The sequence below is a fragment of the Triticum aestivum genome, chromosome 5B, assembly GCF_018294505.1.
Source record: "Triticum aestivum cultivar Chinese Spring chromosome 5B, IWGSC CS RefSeq v2.1, whole genome shotgun sequence".
Classification (NCBI taxonomy): domain Eukaryota; kingdom Viridiplantae; phylum Streptophyta; class Magnoliopsida; order Poales; family Poaceae; genus Triticum; species Triticum aestivum.
Window position 1 is genome coordinate 83,008,856 of NC_057807.1, and position 19,530 is coordinate 83,028,385.

The 19,530-nt window shown below is 46.4% G+C and overlaps 2 pseudogenes; both read left to right on the forward strand.

Moving 5' to 3' along the window:
- Positions 1 to 6,256: 6,256 nt before the first annotated feature.
- On the forward strand, positions 6,257 to 10,182 carry LOC123114664 (coatomer subunit beta-1-like; annotated as a pseudogene).
- Positions 10,183 to 14,302: 4,120 nt separating this feature from the next.
- Positions 14,303 to 18,805, forward strand: LOC123115739 (coatomer subunit beta-1-like; annotated as a pseudogene).
- Positions 18,806 to 19,530: the final 725 nt, after the last annotated feature.

Below are 19,530 nucleotides of genomic sequence, written 5' to 3' on the forward strand. Positions count from 1 at the left end.
CCCAATGGCCTTACGACCATCAAGTATTTCTTCCAAAGTCATGGATCCGTTCTCGGATTTTATGGCCTCGAGCCATTTATCGGAATCCGGGCCCACCATTGCTTCTCTATAGCTCGTAGGTTCATTGTTGTCCAGCAACATGACTTCCAAGACAGGATTACGTACCACTCTGATGTAGTACGTATCCTTGTCATCCCACGAGGTTTGGTAGTGACTTGATCCGAAGTTTCATGATCAACATCACAAGCTTCCACTTCAATTGCTGTAGGTGCCACAGGAACAACTTCCTATGCCCTGCCACACACTAGTTGAAGAGACGGTTCAATAACCTCATCAAGTTTCCACCATCCTCCCACTCAATTCTTTCGAGAGAAACTTTTTCTCGAGAAAGGACCCGATTCAAGAAACAATCCATATTGCTTTCGGATCTGAATTAGGAGGTATACCCAACTGTTTTGGGTTTCCTATGAAGATGCATTTTATCCGCTTTGGGTTCGAGCTTATCAACCTGAAACTTTTTCATATAAGCGTCGCAGCCCCAAACTTTTAAGAAACGACAACTTAGGTTTCTCTAAACCAAAATTCATACGGTGTCATCTCATCGGAATTACGTGGTGTCCTATTAAAGTGAATGTGGTTGTCTCTAATGCCTAACCCATGAACGATAGTGGTAATTCGATAAGAGACATCATGGTATGCATCATATCCAATAGGGTGCAGTTATGATGTTCGGACACACCATCACACTATGGTGTTCCAGGTGGTATTAATTGCGAAACAATTTCCACAATGTCTTAATTGTGTGCCAAAACTCGTAACTCAGATATTCATCTCTATGATCATATCATAGACATTTTATCCTCTTGTCACAATGATCTTCTACTTCACTCTGAAATTACTTGAACCATTCAATAATTCAGACTTGTGTTTCATCAAGTAAATATACTCAACATTTACTCGAATCATCTGTGAAGTAAGAACATAATGATATTCACTGCATGCCTCAGCACTCATTGGACTGCACACATCAAAATGTGTTACTTCCAACAAGTTGCTATCTTGTTCCATTTTACTGAAAATGAGGCTTTTCAGTCATCTTGCCCATGTGGTATGATTTGCATATCTCAAGTGATTCAAAATCAAGTGAGTCCAAACGGTCCATTTGCATGGAGTTTCTTCATGCATATACACCAATAGACATGGTTCGCATGTCTCAAACTTTTCAAAAACGAGTGAGTCCAAAGATCCATCAACATGGAGCTTCTTCATGCGTTTTATACCATTATGACTTACATGGCAGTGCCACAAGTAAGTGGTACTATCATTACTATCTTATATCTTTTGGCATGAAAATGTGTATCACTACAATCGAGATTCAATAAACCATTCATTTTAGGTGCAAGACCATTGAAGGTATTATTCAAATAAATAGAGTAACCATTATTCTCTTTAAATGAATAACCGTATTGCGATAGACATAATCCAATCATGTCTATGCTCAACGCAAACACCAAATCTCGATGGTAGAGGGAGCGTGCGATGCTTGATCATATCAACATTGGAAACACTTCCAACACATATCGTCAGCTCACCTTTAGCTAGTCTCCGTTTATGCCGTAGCTTTTATTTCGAGTTACTAACACTTAGCAACCGAACCGGTATCTTATACCCTGGTGCTACTAGGAGTACTAGTAAAGTACACATTAACATAATGTATATCCAATATACTTCTATCGACCTTGCCAGCCTTCTCATCTACCAAGTATCTAGGGTAATTCTGCTCTAGTGACTGTTCCCCTTATTACAGAAGCACTTAGTCTCGGGTTTGGGTTCAACCTTGGGTTTCTTCACTGGAGCAGCAGCTGATTTGCCGTTTCATGAAGTATCCCTTCTTGCCCTTGCCCTTCTTGAAACTAGTGGTTTCACCAACCATCAACAATTGATGCTCCTTCTTGATTTCTACTTTCACGGTGTCAAACATCGTGAATACCTCAAGGATCATCTTATTTATCCCTGATATGTTATAGTTCATCACGAAGCTCTAGCAGCTCGGTGGCAATGACTTTGGAGAAACATCACTATCTCATTTGGAAGATCAACTCCCACTCAATTCAAGTGATTGTTGCACTCAGACAATCTGAGCACAAGCTCAACGATTGAGATTTTCTCCCTTAGTTTGCAGGCTAAGAGAATCGTCGGAGGTCTTATACCTCTTGACGTGAGCACGAGCCTGAAATCCCAATTTCAGCCCTCGAAACATCTCATATGTTCCGCGATGTTTCGAAAACGTCTTTGGTGCCTCTACTTAAACCATTTAACTGAACTATCACGTAGTTATCAAAAACGTGTATGTTCGATGTTCGAAACATCCACAAACGACGTTTGGGGTTCAGCACACTGAGCAGTGCATTAAGGACATAAGCGTTCTACTGTCCGCATAATTGCTACTGTCAACTTTCAACTATATTTTCTCTAGGAACATATCTAAAACAGTAGAACTAAAGTGCGAGCTACGACATAATTTGCAAAAACCTTTTGACTATGTTCAGGATAATTAAGTTCATCTTATGAACTCCCACTCAGATAGACATTCCTCTGGTCATCTAAGTGATTACATGATCCGAGTCAACTAGGCCGTGTCCGATCATCACGTGAGACGGACTAGTCATCATCGGTGAACATCTTCATGTTGATCGTATCTACCATACGACTCATGCTCGACCTTTCGGTCTCCGTGTTCCGAGGCCATGTCTGCACATGCTAGGCTCGTCAAGTTAACCCTAAGTGTTTTCGCTGTGTAAAACTGTCTTACACCCGTTGTATGTGAACGTAAGAATCCATCACACCCGATCATCACGTGGTGCTTAGAAGCGACGAACTGTAGCAACGGTGCACAGTTAGGGGAGAACACTTCTTGAAATTTTGTAAGGGATCATCTTATTTACTACCGTCGTCCTAAGTAAACAAGATGCATAATCATAATAAACATCACATGCAATTATATAGTTGTGACATGATATGGCCAATATCATATAGCTCCATTGATCTCCATCTTCGGGGCTCCATGATCATCTTGTCACCGGCTTGACACCATGATCTCCATCATCGTGTCTTCATGAAGTTGTCACGCCAACGACTACTTCTACTTCTATGGCTAACGCGTTTAGCAATAAAGTAAAGTAAGTTACATGGCGTTCTTCAATGACACGCAGGTCATACAATAAATAAAGACAACTCCTATGGCTCCTGCCGGTTGTCATACTCATCAACATGCAAGTCGTGATTCCTATTACAAGAACATGATCAATCTCATACATTACATATCATTCATCACATTCTTCTTGGCCATATCACATCACAAAGCATACCCTGCAAAAACAAGTTAGACGTCCTCTAATTGTTGTTTGCATGTTTTACGTGGCTGCTATGGGTTTCTAGCAAGAACGTTTCTTACCTACGCAAGACCACAACGTGATATGCCAATTGCTATTTACCCTTCATAAGGACCCTTTTCATCGAATCCGTTCCGACTAAAGTGGGAGAGACTGGCACCCGCTAGCCACCTTATGCACCAAGTGCATGTCAGTCGGTGGAACCTGTCTCACGTAAGAGTACGTGTAAGGTCGGTCCGGGCCGCTTCATCCCACAATACCGTCGAAACAAGATTGGACTAGTAACGGTAAGCATATTGAACAACATCAACGCCCACAACTACTTTGTGTTCTACTCGTGCAAAGAATCTACGCAATAGACCTAGCTCATGATGCCACTATTGGGGAACGTAGCAAAAATTCAAAATTTTCCTATGCGTCACCAAGATCTATCTATGGAGAAACCAGCTACGAGTAGAAGGAGAGTGCATCTACATACCCTTGTAGATCACTAAGCGGAAGCGTTCAAGAGAACGGGGTTGAAGGAGTCGTACTCGTCGTGATTCAAATCATCGATGATCAAGTGCCGAACGCACGGCACCTCCGCGTTCAACACACGTACAGCCCGGTGAGGTCTCCCACGCCTTGATCCAGCAAGGAGAGAGGGAGAGGTTGAGGAAGACTCCATCCAACAGCAGCACAACGGCGTGGTGGTGATGGAGGAGCGTGGCAATCCAGCAGGGCTTCGCCAAGCACCACGGGAGAGGAGGACGACTTGGGAGAGGGGGAGGGCTGCGCTAGAACTTCGTCTATAGCTCCCATGCGCCTCCCCACTATATATAGGGGTGGAGGGGCTGGTATCTTGCCCTCCAAGTCCATTGGGGCGTTGGCCAAGGTGGGAGGAAAGAAATCCCATCATTTCCTTCCCCACCGATTGTTATCCCCCCTTTTTAGGGATCTTGATCTTATCCCTTCGGGATATGATCTTATTCCTTCTAAGGGGGATCTTGGTGCGCCTTGACCAGGGGTGTGGGGCCTTTCCCCCACTACCCACGTTCATGTGGGCCCCCCCATGCAGGTGGGCCCCACTCCGGAACCTTCTAGAACCTTCCCGGTACAATACCGAAAAATCCCGAACATTTTCCGGTGGCCAAAATAGGACTTCCCATATATAAATCTTTACCTCCGGACCATTCCGGAACTCCTCGTGACGTCCGGGATCTCATCTGGGACTCCGAACAACATTCGGTAACCACATACAAACTTCCTTTATAACCCTAGCGTCATCGAACCTTAAGTGTGTAGACCCTACGGGTTCGGGAGACATGTAGACATGACCGAGACGTTCTCTGGTCAATAACCAACAGCGGGATCTGGATACCCATGATGGCTCCCACATGCTCCACGATGATCTCATCGGATGAACCACGATGTCAAGGACTTAATCAATCCCGTATTCAATTCCCTTTGTCTATCGGTATGTTACTTGCCCGAGACTCGATCGTCGGTATCCAATACCTTGTTCAATCTCGTTACCGGCAAGTCACTTTACTCGTTCCGTAACACATCATCCCGTGATCAACTCCTTGGTCACATTGTGCATATGATGATGTCCTACCGAGTGGGCCCAGAGATACCTCTCCGTTTACACGGAGTGACAAATCCCAGTCTCGATCCGCATAAAACAATAGATACTTTCGGAGATACCTGTAGTGCACCTTTATAGTCACCCAGTTACGTTGTGACGTTTGATACACCCAAAGCACTCCTACGGTATCCAGGAGTTACATGCTCTCATGGTCAAAGGAAGAGATACTTGACATTTGCAAAGCTCTAGCAAACGAACTACACGATCTTTGTGCTATGCTCAGGATTGGGTCTTGTCCATCACATCATTCTCCTAATGATGTGATCCCGTTATCAACGACATCCAATGTCCATAGCCAGGAAACCATGACTATCTGTTGATCACAACGAGCTAGTCAACTAGAGGCTCACTAGGGACATATTGTGGTCTATGTATTCACACGTGTATTACGATTTCCGGATAATACAGTTATAGCATGAATAAAAGACAATTATCATGAACAAGGAAATATAATAATAACACTTTTATTATTGCCTCTAGGGAATATTTCCAATATCGTTTCCCACCGACAATTGTTTTTCCATCAAAATATAACAATGCCATTTATACATGTTCAATCCATGCACTTTGGTACTCCCTCCGTTCCTAAATATAGGAATTTCTAGAGATTTCAATAAGTGAATACATACAGAGCAAAATGAATGAATCTATACTCTAAAGTATATCTATATACATCCTAAAAAGACTTGACTGAAATTCCATTTGCCTTTTTGCCTTCCTGAGATCAAAATGACAAGTTCCTCTTTACCCAAAAAAAGAACCACTTAGAATAGCCAAACAAATTATATTTGTCGAGAAATGCAAAATGGTCCAAGCCACGGGACAAGATCAAATTGTATTGGATTGTCACATCCACGGATGGAAGACAGTAGATTTCTCACTTTCCCTACTCGCACACAAGAAAATAAAGTTGGAATGAAAGATGGGGCCATTCTCCTGGGTGTCGTGTTTGAAAGCATAGTCTTTGTCATAAACCGATTACCCTCTGCTTCAAATGGCTCTACCAAGGATCCCACAAAGTTCCCAAAACCAAATTTCTCAGAAAAGGAGGCTCGAATGGTACCCCCTAAAAGCACTTATATTTAGAAGCCGGGGGAGTATATTTTAATGATCAAAGTCATTCATCAATGACCGTGCAAAATCAATCATGCCTTGGAAAGGAGTGAGTACTATATGTCACGCTAGGAGAGGGTCCCGTTTCCTTTTTCATTTCACCCGAGGGTTTACAGGAAAAATCTTACCAGGTCGGCAGAGACGATTGATGGCTCCCGAACTGATCTCTCCGGCACGGCAGATCTGATCCGAATCCGGCGAGGCGGCGAGCATGATCGACGAATCGCCGTTCCCGTGCACCCTTCTCCTGTCCTTCTTTGACACGAGCCGCCTCTCCACTTCCGAGGAGATGAATGCTGGCCTCGAGGGGAGCGATGTGGGCGCCAAGGTCGACGCCCTGAAGCGCGCCATCGTGCTCCTCCTCAACGGCGACACGGCCCCCCACCTCCTCGCCACCGTCGTCAGCTACGTCCTCCCCTCCAAGGAACACATCATCCAGAGGCTCCTCCTCCTCTACCTCGAGGTCGCCGGCGACAAGCGGGACGAAGCCTACGGCGAGCTCGTCGCGGAGATGATCCTCGTCCGCCACTACCTCCGCAGCAACCTCCAGCACCCCAACGAGTATGTCCGAGGCGTCACACTGCGGTTCCTCTGTCGGCTCCGCGAGCCCGAGCCGCTCGTGCCTTCCATTCTTGCCAACCTCAAGCATCCGCACCCGTTCGTCCGCCGCCACACGCTCTCCGCCATGTCAGCGATCTGCTGCCTGCCCTGCCCTCATATCGAGCAGGAGAAGCTCATCCCGGACACGCCGGATCTCGCGGAGCGTGCCCTCGCCGTAGAGCATGACCCAGCCGCACGGACGAACGCGTTCCTCGTGCTCTGCGACTGCTCGCATGACCGCGCCATTGCCTACTTGCTCGCCAATGCCGCCCGCGTCACCGAGTGGCCTGCCCCCCTCCAGATGGCCGTCATTCATCTCATTCGCAGAGTCTACTCTGCTGGCAACCGCCTTCTCAGGAGCGCGTATATCAAAATCATCATTTCCCTCCTCTCCGCTGCCACAACTGCCGCTGTCATGTACGACTGCGCGTGCACGCTCTCGTCTGTGTCCCATGCGCCGACCTTGATCGCAAGAACATACCTCCAGCTGCTCACTTCCCAGAGCGACAGCAACGTGAAGCTCATCATCCTGGACCGCCTGCGCGAGCTGTCCAGCTCACACCATTATATGATGGTCGGTTTCACCATGGACCTTCTGCGCTCGCTCGCCGGCAGGCCTGATCTGGATGTCAGGAGGAAGGTTCTGGAGTTGGTAGTGCCTGGTTTGCTCACCACACGAAATGTGGAGGACGTGGTGCACTACCTCAAGGAGGAGGTTTATGGGGTAATGGGCAGCGTCTTCCACATAGCCCGTGATGAGTACTACCATATGCTGATCCGGGCGATCCATGTCTGTGCCGTGCCGTACCCAGAAGTGGTTGGACCGGTGGTGCACCTCCTCTGGGGCCACCTTCGTTACGGCGACGTTGCTTCAGCATCCGATGTGGTTCTGTTTCTGCGTGAGATTATCGAGGACAAACCTCTGCTTCGTTCCTCCATTGTATCTGGGCTGATCGGTACGTTCTATAAGATCAAGGAATCCTTCATCTTTTCATGTGCTCTCTGGATCCTTGGGGAGTACACGCTTTCGCTATATGAGGTCGATAAAGCCATTGCAGCCATTAAGGAGTCACTTGGAGATCAACCCTTCTATGCCGACTCCGAGGAAATCGAGTCAGTTGATTCATCCAAGCCAGCCCATCCAGCCATGGACTCGTGTACTGTATGTTCTAAGAGACTACTTGTTGCTCTTCTAAGTGACACATACACCACACATAGTGCCGCCACCGATGATTCCATTTTTACTAGTGGGGTGTTCGATTACAGGCAGAATCTTAGAGCTCTCATTATGTCAGGAGATTTTCACTTGGCCGCTGCTGTTGCGTGTACGTTGACCAAGCTTGTGGTGAGGCTGCAGGAGGTTCAGCCATCTAAGGTTGAAGCAAACAAGGCATCAGCAGAGGCCTTGCTGATCATGGTGTCCATGCTGCGGCTGGGGAAGTCCTCTTACCTTCCCCACCCTATCGACATTGACTCATATGACAGGATTGTGTTTTGTGTTAGGTTGCTTTGCAGTACCGATGATGATCATTCAAGGAAGGTCTGGTTGCTCTCCTGCCGACAGAGCTTCGCAAATATGATCATTGCTGGGAAAAAATTCAGGCAGAATGAGAAGATGAAGGTCCAGGCACAGAGTTCCCTTACATATCCTGATGATTCCATTGATTTCTACCACCTGGAGAGCAGGAGGGTGCGAGACAAAAAAATACTTGAGTTGGAAGATGATTTGGTCTCATGGAAACCTAATGCATTTTTACTTGCCTAACTAAATTATTTTGTATTTATTTTCGTAGGGACTGGACCGACTTGAGTTGGAAGATGAGGTCCAAGATGATTTAAAGGCTGCAACTGGTGAATCTATGAAGGGTGCAGATGATACAAAAAAAACTGAACGCCCTTGTTCAGTTGACAGGGTTCAGTGATCCTGTGTATGCTGAAGGATTTGTTACCGTTAATGAGTATTATGATACTGTGCTTGATATTACAGTCATAAACCGAACAGAAGAAACACTGCACAATCTGTGGTTGGAGTTTGCCACGGCGAGTAAAACCGCAGTAGTTGATCGCAGTAAGAAGTACACCGTGGCTCCTCAGGCAAGCAAGCAAATCCAGGCTAACATTAAGATGTCCTCAACGAACGTTGGAGTTATAGTTAGTCGCATCTTTTATGAGACTTCAGATGCAATGGAGCCTTCAGAGGTGATCCTAAAAGATATGAGCATTAGCATCATGGATTACATGACACCTGCTACATGTACTGATGTAGCCTTCCGGAAAATGTGGGCTGAGTGTTGGTGCAAAGTTAAGGTACAATAGTATAGATACCTATCTTGATGCCTTTTTTCAGTCAATTGCATTCGACTTTGCTAGCAATAGCATGTCTTGCCATCATTTTTCTGCTCCTTTCCAGTGTTATTTGTATGTGTTTTTCTTAAACTACTTTTTCGTCAGTTGAAGGTCAATACCGAGCATCATGATGGGAGGGAATTTGTAAATTTTATCATCAAGTCAGTAAAAATGCCATGTGTAACACCATTGTAAGTTCAAAGAAAACTTACCTTTCACATTAATCTGCAGGCGACAGTTTTTCCTGCTTTGGTACATTAATAATACACTATCTTTATGAATGCTACGTATACCTCTAAAATATAGTCACACACAAGAGCATGATATATATTTTATAGTAACAAACCATGAATTTGTTTACTACTTTACTGTCTTTGTATTTCAGATATACTAGATTAACTGTTGTTTGAACTGGCCATTACGGCATTAAGGTACAAATGTTTGTTTCCTAGGTCTCGAGTGTAATTAAGATTCTGGTGGAGTATCAAATCCAACAAACTAGAAGAAATATACTCCCTCCGTCCCATAGTGTAGGACGTTTTTTGACGCTGGTCTAGTGTCAAAAAACGTCTTACATGAGACGGAGGGAGTACCTCAGTTCTTTTCACCAAATCAAACCTTTTTTTTCTCGAAACTTGCACACACTAGAGGCCCAAATGGATATTTTATTTTCCATTCCAGGAACTGATATACTAGAACTGTCCGGATAGCCATATTTTCAATGTAGAGGCACATTTGAACTTTGAGAATTGCTATTACTGAGGTAATTCGTTGGATCACTGTCACCGAGAAATTGTTGCACTGAAGAACGTAGCTGTAATTGGTAACGTTTTTCTCATATGAATCTTTGACATAAGGTCTGCGCTTGATGGGGACTGCGGGTTAGTTGCTGCCAATCTCTACGGCAAGAGTGTGTTTGGCGAGGATGCTTTGGCGAACATCAGCGTAGAGAAGCAGGCCGACTCTAGTAAGCTCAGTGGCTACATCACTATACGTGGCAATGTCCAGGGACTGGTTCTTAATCTGGCGCATGCAATTATCGCTACACAGCAGATTACAGTTGATGCAGCCATGAGCCTGTCAGAAGCGTGTCATGAGTATTAATCGTTACCTTTACAAACAATATGTTCAGCATTATTGATCTCACTATGAAGCCATGATATGATGCATTGTTATATGATGATCAATTTCGACTATTATCCTTTTACACAGTTGTGCATATCTTGTTGGACTTCAGGCCGCTCTTTTTGATAATAATGGTGTTTTTATTGACTCCTAATGTCTCATCAAGGGATACAGAACACAGCGAGTACACAAGATATGCAGTGTTGTGCATATGGTGTTCGACTACGGGCCACTTTTTTTTTGATAAATAGTGTTTTCTATTGGCTCCTAATGTCTAATCAAGGGATATAGAACACAATGAGTACACACTTGTCTGCACGACTAGGATGTATGAATGCAATAAGAAAAGAGTAAAGAGAAAAAAAGACCCGTAAAGATCAAGGTTAGACGGACTAGCCCACTAGGACAAAATATCAACTACCACAGCCACCATGGACAACACCTGACCAGATTCTTGAAGTCATGTTGTAATTACGAAACACCCTGCAATAAATTTTTGTTGTTGGGGGAGGAGATTAGCTTTAGCTAGATTCTTGAGGTCATGCCGTAAATTAGGAAACACCCTGCAACATGCTTTGTTGCTTGGTGTGGGCCTTTTAATTGGTGTTCTTGGATGAGTGAATGGGTTTGGTGACATCCTGATGATAGACTGATTTCAAATGTCTTGTTTTGTTGTTCGCTTGCTTTTCAAGGGATTTTCTTTTTTCAGAAAGTACATGTTTGTTGTAAGTAAGAGGTTAGGAAACACCATATAGCATGCTTTGGTTCTTTGGTGTGGCCTTTTTAATGGGTATTCTTTGATGAGTAAATTGGTCTGGTGAGATCATGAGGATAAATTCTTTTCAAATGTCTTCGACATGGTGTTTTGCCAAGCTCTGGATTTGCTTTTTAAAGTTCTTACTGATGTTGTTGTGTGATGTTGGACTAGGTGACACAATGTGACCGACTTCTATTTTCTTGATGGTTAGTGTGGGTCTTTTATGGCCCACGCCCCCGCATCGCCCCCTGCTCGAGCGACTCGGGCAGAGCTCCGAAACCTAGCAGCCAGGACCCGTCGCACCTCCTGGCGTCCCCTCTGTCACCACTGGAGGAAGCAATTGGGGTGAGCCCGGGCGACCGAGGTGGTGAGAGAGGTCCTTTCCTCTCGCAATCCGCTTGGGTGGTGCCGGACACCCAAGGTCACGATGGAGTGGCGGCTCGCCTTTGGCAACAGCGCGAGGCGGCAACGCGGTGATTGGTGGTTGCGGCGGAGCTGCAAGGGGTGCCATGGGAGGGCTGGTGGTGTTGCACGGGGAGGTGGTGTGCGGGCTAGTTTACGACTAGATCCACCTGGATTTCGCTCTGGTGGACCGGCATGCGTAGGGCAAGGGGGTGGTGGCGGCCCGATGTGGCTCTTGGCTGGGAGGTGGATCACGACAACATGGTGCTGACCTATCTCACTAATGGAGGTTGAATGGTGTTGCCGCGATCCACGGTGGCACTGCTTATGGTCCTTTGGGTGGTGACAGGGTGGTGCGGCTGATAGGTTCTATGGCGGTGTGATTCAAGTCGTTGGCATGCTACAACGGGTGGCGCAGATCTGGTAAATGGTGGTGGACGATGTCGGCGGCGAGCAGGTTCTAAGGGCTGACCTAGCCTGCGTAGATGGCGCATTGTGCGGTTCTTGTCTGTGGGTTGGTGGTGTTGGTTTGATTCGGCCCCTCCTGGCACTGCTATAACGTCGGATGGATCGACACTGATGGCTACGGTTGTGGCAGTATGTGAGCTCACCGCTGTAGTGCGGCCATCGATAGTCACTAGGTTGTGAGTTCACCGAGATCAAATGGGGATGCAGTCGTGGGCGTGGGCGCCTCCTACGGTGGAGACGTCGACCCAAATCTGATGGTTGGTGCTGACTAGGTGTGGAAGGAGGTGCCTTCCTCCCTACCTGTCGTGGCTGGTGCGGTGGCTGGTGATGACCCACAAGTATAGGGGATCTATCGTAGTCCTTTCGATGAGTAAGAGTGCCGAACCCAACGAGGAGCAGAAGGAAATGACAAGTGGTTTTCAGTAAGGTATTTTCTGCAAGCACTGAAATTATCGGTAACAGATAGTTTTGTGATAAGGCAATTCGTAACGAATAACAAGTAACAAAAGTAAACAAGGTGCAGCAAGGTGGCCCAATCCTTTTTGTAGCAAAGGACAAGCCTGGACAAAATCTTATATAAAGCAAAGTGCTCCCGAGGACACATGGGAATTACTATCAAGCTAGTTTTCATCATCCTCGTATGATTCGCGTTCGTTACTTTGATAATTTGATATGTGGGTGCACCGGTGCTTGGGTACTGCCCTTCCTTGGACAAACATCCCACTTATGATTAACTCCTCTCGCAAGCAACCGCAACTACGAAAAAGGAATTAAGGTAAACCTAACCATATCATGAAACATGTGGATCCAAATTAGCCCCTTACGAAGCAACACATAAACTAGGGTTTAAGCTTCTGTCACTCTAGCAACCCATCATCTACTTATTACTTCCCAATGCCTTCTCCTAGGCCCAAACAATGGTGAAGTGTCATGTAGTCGATGTTCACACAACATCACTAGAGGAGAGACAACATACATCTCATCAAAATATCGAACGAATACCAAATTCAAATGATTACTTATAACAAGACTTCTCCCATGTCCTCAGGAACAAACATAACTACTCACAAATCATATTCATGTTCATAATCAGAGGGGTATTAATATGCATTAAGGATCTGAACATTGATCTTCCACCGAATAAACCAACTAGCATCAACTACAACGAGAAATCAACACTACTAGCAAAATGAATGAATCTACATTCTAAAATATATCTATATACATCCTAAAAAAAGACTTGACTGAAATTCCATTCGCCTTTTTTCCTTCCTGAGATCAAAATGACAAGTTCCTCTTTATCCAGAAAAAAAGAACCACCTAGAATAGCCAAACAGATTATATTTGTCGAGAAATGCAAAATGGTCCGAGCCACGGGACAAGACCAAATTGGATTGGATTTGTCACATCCGCGGATGGAAGACAGATTTCTCACTTTTCCTACTCGCACACAAGAAAATAGAGTTGGAATGAAAGATTGGGCCATCCCCCTGGGTGTCGTGTTTAAAAGCACAGTCTTTGTCATAAACCGATTACCCTCTGCTCCAAATGGCTCTACCAAGGATCCCATAAAGTTCCTGTTCTCAGAAAAGGAGGCTCGAATGGTATGATCCCTCCGTCACCCCATATAACTCAGCGGTAGAGTGTCACCTTGACGTGGTGGAAGTCATTAGTTCGAGCCTGGTTATCCCTAAACCCAATGTGAGTTTTTCCTATTTTGACTTACTCTCCCGCCACCTCGAGTCCCCCTCCCCCCTCCCCCCCCCCCCCCCCCCGAATGTTCGGTTCCATTCTTTCTGGTGATGTCAGAAACCACCTCTTGGTGATCCCCCGCCTTTTGACTTCTTTCTCTCTTTCCTTGGAAAGAACAGTTGTTTATTAAGGCCGCTTTTGGCGAAATCCGTTGCTTGTTCTTTCCGTAGCCTTCTTTCATTTCCGAATTATGTGGTAATCCATTTGAAATCTTTAAAAGGACTTATATTTAGGAACGTAGGGAGTATATTTTAGTGATCAAAGTCTTTCATCAATGACCGTGCAAAGTCAATCACACCTTTTTTTGAGAAGTTTTTCATTCATATCACGAATCAGTATAACGAAGTTGATCCTTACAAGCACACTGAAACCCAAACACAAAGGACCATGAACACCTAGAGTATCATAAAACAACCATAACACAAGAAGATCTTCGGAGCCCTGGGTCATCATCCCTGAATCTTGAGAGAAGACCCCTGCAGCAGAAGGATCTGCAACCAGTTGCAAGCAGGTCATCATCTTCGACCACGGTACAATTGCCATCACGCTGCTTCCTCCTTTCTTGACACCAGCGCTGAAAGGGCATGAGCATCAATCCAACACACCTGCAATAGCCGTCGCCATCTTTGGCTTTGAGTACCGCGAAAAGTGTCCCTTCCGGAAGAAAGAGAACTCGAGTCATCCGACCGGTCCAGCACCGCGGCCGGGCCGTCCGCCCGAACAAAGCAGGATCTCCCACCAGGATCAGCGCAGAGGAAGGAGAAGAACAGCATCAGCAAATCATACCAACAAGGAAGAAGGGTCTTCGTCTCCCTGCATCTATCGCCCATCTGAGAACCCAAACGGCCAGTGCCGATGGACCTCCAGCCACCATAGCCCGCGACCTCGACGAGATCCAGGGATCCCCAACCCCGCTGGCTCCTAGACGAAGGCAAAAGCCTCGCCTGACCGCGAACAGAGTCCGGAGAAACTTATTCCGACGCGACACCACCACAACGGCCTCGGCAGCGTCTCCCTCAACCCTAACCCTACCACACACCCACCTAGCGAACAGACCTGAGGTTCCCCCTCCCTCCCGTCGCCGGAGCGGCCGACGGAGAGAGACGGAGATGGGCCTCGTCGCCTCCTGATCGCCTCGTGCGATCAGATCCTACTTTTCCCGGTGGTAATCACGCCTTATATATTGGGAAGGAGGGAGTACTATATGTCACGCTAGGAGAGGGTCCCGTTTCCTTTTTCATTTCACCCGAGGGTTTACAGGAAAAATCTTACCAGGTCGGCAGAGACGACTGATGGCTCCCGAACGGATCTCTCCGGCACGGCAGATCTGATCCGAATCCGGCGAGGCGGCGACCATGGTCGACGAGTCGCCGTTCCCGTGCACCCTTCTGATGCCCTTCTTCTACACGATCCACCTCTCCACGTCCGAGGAGGTCAATGCTGGCCTCCAGGGGAGCGACGTGGGCGCCAAGGTCGACGCTCTGAAGCGCTCCATCGTGCTCCTCCTCAACGGCGACACGGCCCCCCACCTCCTCGCCACCGTCGTCCGCTACGTCCTCCCCTCCAAGGAACACATCATCCAGAGGCTCCTCCTCCTCTACCTCGAGGTCGCCCGCGACAAGCGGGACGAAGCCTCCGGCGAGCTCGTCCCGGAGATGATCCTCGTCCGCCACTACCTCCGCAGCAACCTCCAGCACCCCAACGAGTATGTCCGAGGCGTCACACTGCGGTTCCTCTGTCGGCTCCGCGACCCCGAGCTGCTCGAGCCGCTCGTGCCCTCCATTCTTGCCAACCTCAAGCATCCGCACCCTTTCGTCCGCCGCCACGCGCTCTCCGCCATGTCAGCGATCTGCCGCCTGCCCTGCCCTCATATCGAGCAGGAGAAGCTCATCCCGGACGCGCCGGATCTCGCGGAGCGTGCCCTCGCCGTAGAGCATGACCCAGCCGCACGGACGAACGCGTTCCTCGTGCTCTGCGACTGCTCGCATGACCGCGCCATTGCCTACTTGCTCGCCAATGCCGCCCGCGTCACCGAGTGGCCTGCCCCCCTCCAGATGGCCGCCATTCAACTCATTCGCAGAGTCTACTCTGCTGGCAACCACCTTCTCAGGAGCGCGTATACCAAAATCATCATTTCCCTCCTCTCCGCTGCCACAACTGCCGCTATCATGTACGGCTGCGCGTGCACGCTCTCGTCTGTGTCCCATGCGCCGACCTTGATCGCAAGAACATACCTCCAGCTGCTCACTTCCCAGAGCGACAGCAACGTGAAGCTCATCATCCTGGACCGCCTGCGCGAGCTGTCCAGCTCACACCATTATATGATGGTCGGTTTCACCATGGACCTTCTGCGCTCGCTCGCCGGCAGGCCTGATCTGGATGTCAGGAGGAAGGTTCTGGAGTTGGTAGTGCCTGGTTTGCTCACCACACGAAATGTGGAGGACGTGGTGCACTACCTCAAGGAGGAGGTTTATGGGGTAATGGGCAGCGTCTTCCACATAGCCCGTGATGAGTACTACCATATGCTGATCCGGGCGATCCATGTCTGTGCCGTGCCGTACCCAGAAGTGGTTGGACCGGTGGTGCACCTCCTCTGGGGCCACCTTCGTTACGGCGACGTTGCTTCAGCATCCGATGTGGTTCTGTTTCTGCGTGAGATTATCGAGGACAAACCTCTGCTTCGTTCCTCCATTGTATCTGGGCTGATCGGTACGTTCTATAAGATCAAGGAATCCTTCATCTTTTCATGTGCTCTCTGGATCCTTGGGGAGTACACGCTTTCGCTATGTGAGGTCGAGAAAGCCATTGCAGCCATTAAGGAGTCACTTGGAGATCAGCCCTTCTATGCCGACTCCGAGGAAATCGAGTCAGTTGATTCATCGAAGCCAGCCCATCCAGCCATGGACTCGTGAACTGTATGTTCTAAGAGACTACTTGTTGCTCTTCTAAGTGACACATACACCACACATAGTGCCGCCACCGATGATTCCATTTATACTAGTGGGGTGTTCGATTACAGGCAGAATCTCAGAGCTCTCATTATGTCAGGAGATTTTCACTTGGCCGCTGTTGTTGCGTGTACGTTGACCAAGCTTGTGGTGAGGCTGCAGGAGGTTCAGCCATCTAAGGTTGAAGCAAACAAGGCATCAGTAGAGGCCTTGCTGATCATGGTGTCCATGCTGTGGCTGGGGAAATCCTCTTACCTTCCCCACCCTATCGACATTGACTCATATGACAGGATTGTGTTTTGTGTTAGGTTGCTTTGCAGTACCGATGATGATCATTCAAGGAAGGTCTGGTTGCTCTCGTGCCGACAGAGCTTCGCAAATATGATCATTGCTGAGAAAAAATTTAGGCAGAATGAGAAGATGAAGGTCCAGGCACAGAGTTCCCTTACATATCCTGATGATTCCATTGATTTCTACCACCTGAAGAGCAGGAGGGTGCGAGACAAAAAAATACTTGAGTTGGAAGATGATTTGGTCTCATGGAAACCTAATGCATTTTTACTTGCCTAACTAAATTATTTTGTATTTATTTTCGTAGGGACTGGACCGACTTGAGTTGGAAGATGAGGTCCAAGATGATTTAAAGGCTGCAACTGGTGAATCTATGAAGGGTGCAGATGATACAAAAAAACTGAACGCCCTTGTTCAGTTGATAGGGTTCAGTGATCCTGTGTATGCTGAAGGATTTGTTACCGTTAATGAGTATTATGATACTGTGCTTGATATTACAGTCATAAACCGAACAGAAGAAACACTGCACAATCTGTGGTTGGAGTTTGCCACGGCGAGTAAAACCGCAGTAGTTGATCGCAGTAAGAAGTACACCGTGGCTCCTCAGGCAAGCAAGCAAATCCAGGCTAACATTAAGATGTCCTCAACGAACGTTGGAGTTATAGTTAGTCGCATCTTTTATGAGACTTCAGATGCAATGGAGCCTTCAGAGGTGATCCTAAAAGATATGAGCATTAGCATCATGGATTACATGACACCTGCTACATGTACTGATGTAGCCTTCCGGAAAATGTGGGCTGAGTGTTGGTGCAAAGTTAAGGTACAATAGTATAGATACCTATCTTGATGCCTTTTTTCAGTCAATTGCATTCGACTTTGCTAGCAATAGCATGTCTTGCCATCATGTTTCTGCTCCTTTCCAGTGTTATTTGTATGTGTTTGTCTTAAACTACTTTTTCGTCAGTTGAAGGTCAATACCGAGCATCATGATGGGAGGGAATTTGTAAATTTTATCATCAAGTCAGTAAAAATGCCATGTGTAACACCATTGTAAGTTCAAAGAAAACTTACCTTTCACATTAATCTGCAGGCGACAGTTTTTCCTGCTTTGGTACATTAATAATACACTATCTTTATGAATGCTATGTATACCTCTAAAATATAGTCACACACAAGAGCATGATATATATTTTATAGTAACAAACCATGAATTTGTTTACTACTTTACTGTCTTTGTATTTCAGATATACTAGATTAACTGTTGTTTGAACTGGCCATTACGGCATTAAGGTACAAATGTTTGTTTCCTAGGTCTCGAGTGTAATTAAGATTCTGGTGGAGTATCAAATCCAACAAACTAGAAGAAATATACTCCCTCCGTCCCATAGTGTAGGACGTTTTTTGACGCTGGTCTAGTGTCAAAAAACGTCTTACATGAGACGGAGGGAGTACCTCAGTTCTTTTCACCAAATCAAACCTTTTTTTTCTCGAAACTTGCACACACTAGAGGCCCAAATGGATATTTTATTTTCCATTCCAGGAACTGATATACTAGAACTGTCCGGATAGCCATATTTTCAATGTAGAGGCACATTTGAACTTTGAGAATTGCTATTACTGAGGTAATTCGTTGGATCACTGTCACCGAGAAATTGTTGCACTGAAGAACGTAGCTGTAATTGGTAACGTTTTTCTCATATGAATCTTTGACATAAGGTCTGCGCTTGATGGGGACTGCGGGTTAGTTGCTGCCAATCTCTACGGCAAGAGTGTGTTTGGCGAGGATGCTTTGGCGAACATCAGCGTAGAGAAGCAGGCCGACTCTAGTAAGCTCAGTGGCTACATCACTATACGTGGCAATGTCCAGGGACTGGTTCTTAATCTGGCGCATGCAATTATCGCTACACAGCAGATTACAGTTGATGCAGCCATGAGCCTGTCAGAAGCGTGTCATGAGTATTAATCGTTACCTTTACAAACAAGATGTTCAGCATTATTGATCTCACTATGAAGCCATGATATGATGCATTGTTATATGATGATCAATTTCGACTATTATCCTTTTACACAGTTGTGCATATCTTGTTGGACTTCAGGCCGCTCTTTTTGATAATAATGGTGTTTTTATTGACTCCTAATGTCTCATCAAGGGATACAGAACACAGCGAGTACACAAGATATGCAGTGTTGTGCATATGGTGTTCGACTACGGGCCACTTTTTTTTGATAAATAGTGTTTTCTATTGGCTCCTAATGTCTAATCAAGGGATATAGAACACAATGAGTACACACTTGTCTGCACGACTAGGATGTATGAATGCAATAAGAAAAGAGTAAAGAGAAAAAAAGACCCGTAAAGATCAAGGTTAGACGGACTAGCCCACTAGGACAAAATATCAACTACCACAGCCACCATGGACAACACCTGACCAGATTCTTGAAGTCATGTTGTAATTACGAAACACCCTGCAATAAATTTTTGTTGTTGGGGGAGGAGATTAGCTTTAGCTAGATTCTTGAGGTCATGCCGTAAATTAGGAAACACCCTGCAACATGCTTTGTTGCTTGGTGTGGGCCTTTTAATTGGTGTTCTTGGATGAGTGAATGGGTTTGGTGACATCCTGATGATAGACTGATTTCAAATGTCTTGTTTTGTTGTTCGCTTGCTTTTCAAGGGATTTTCTTTTTTCAGAAAGTACATGTTTGTTG